Source organism: Bison bison, unplaced genomic scaffold, assembly GCF_000754665.1.
Source record: "Bison bison bison isolate TAMUID 2011002044 unplaced genomic scaffold, Bison_UMD1.0 scf7180017863475, whole genome shotgun sequence".
Classification (NCBI taxonomy): domain Eukaryota; kingdom Metazoa; phylum Chordata; class Mammalia; order Artiodactyla; family Bovidae; genus Bison; species Bison bison.
The window spans coordinates 48,137-49,820 of record NW_011494047.1 but is presented as its reverse complement, the minus strand read 5'-3'; the positions used below and the strand labels follow the sequence as shown (position 1 = coordinate 49,820).

Sequence of the window (1,684 nt, the reverse complement as noted above, 5' to 3'; positions counted from 1 at the left end):
CTCCAGAGAATTTTCCCAACTCAGAGATCGAACCCATGTCTCTTGGGTCTCCTGCATTGGCAGGTAGATTCTTTATTACTAGCACCACCTGTGAAGCCATATATATACATATATACATATATATAACTGAATCACCTTGTTGTACATCTGAAACAGTGCAAGTCAATAATACTTTAAAAAAATTTGCTTGCCATTTGCAATAACATGAATGGACCTTATGGGCATTATGCTAAGTGAAATAAGTCAGAAAGAGACAAATACTGCATGATATCACTTATATGTGAGATCTAAAAAATGCAACAAATTAGTGAATATAATAAAAAAAGGAAACAGCCTCACAGATACAGAGAACAAATTAAGGGTTACCAGTGATGAGAGTGGGGAGGGGCAATGTAGGGGTGGGAGGTACAAACTCTTGGGTGTAAGATAGGTCCAGGGATGCACTGCACAAAAAAGGGAATATAATCAACATTTTGTAATAACTGTAAATTGAAAGTAATGTTTAAACATTACATACAAAATTAATAAACAAAACCAAAATTTTAAAAGTACAAGTCCTTTCAACTTCTATTATAAAATTGAGATTTATTTCCAAAGAAAGAGTATCAAAGCAAAAATATCAGAGATACAGAAACCAAAAACTGCAAATGTTAAGTAAGTACACATCTGTGTCTGCATATGCACATGATCTCAAAGAACAAGAGCCGCCAGGAGATAAAACTTGGAAGAACAGCTGTACTTGGAACACTCCATGGCTTGAGAAGAGAAGCAAAAAATATATCATAAATGAGGTAAAATTTACTTACGATGGCTTTAAAATTGAGGACTTCACCCTTGAGAGCAAAAGTCATCGTAGTACCTCCTATTCCATTCTTAGGTCTTGAAATTAATAGCAGTGAAGCTTCAGCAGGATGGAGGAAGCGACTGGTAAATTTCAGAGTGATAGTAATTTGGTTTCTATTTAACAAAAGATAAGAAAAAACTACTGTAATAAAAAAAGACAACAAGCATCTATTCAGTGAAGATCATATACCAAGTACACACACCCTGCAAAATACTTACTTCTACAGTAAAATTAAAGATTGTTGAAGATTTTAGAAAGCCTATAATCTAGTTATTGCTGTCACTCAAAACATATTGATCCAGTCTGTAAAACCTAAAGTTAACTTCCAAATGCATATATTATCTACCGAGTATTTGATTTTTTAAGAGTTAGCCACAGGAAATCATGTATGCATTTTTTATGTGAATTTTATAGGACATTCTGGGCTACTGGTTAGGCACATTCTTAGTTACATCAATGACTTTTGATTACATGGAGGAAAAAATGAGAAAGACAAATTCAAAAAAAAAATACTTCAAACTGTGGTTGAAAATAAAATTCAAATCTCAAATCAAAATAACAGCATAATGTATACCTGTGGTGGGTTCATTTTGATATTTGGCAAAACTAATACAATTTTGTAAAGTTTAAAAATAAAATAAAGTTAAAAACAAAAACAAAATAACAGCATATAAGTACCATGACTTTTATTTGAAAGACAAAATTAAAGGAAAGAATAAAGAAAACATGCATCTCCTTTAATCTTCAACTTTCTAGTTTCAGATCAGATCAGATCAGTCACTCAGTCGTGTCTGACTCTTTGCGACCCCATGAATCGCAGCACACCAGGCCTCCCTGTCA

At 33.1% G+C, this 1,684-nt stretch overlaps 1 long non-coding RNA gene across 1 annotated transcript in view; it reads right to left on the bottom strand.

Moving 5' to 3' along the window:
* The window catches only part of LOC104983857, a 31,617-nt gene that overhangs the window by 17,738 nt on the left and 12,195 nt on the right, over nt 1–1,684 (bottom strand). Inside the window, exon 2 of the long non-coding RNA XR_824687.1 lies at nt 807–957. This is a non-coding gene — a long non-coding RNA (uncharacterized LOC104983857). The remainder of the gene's footprint in view (nt 1–806; nt 958–1,684) is intronic.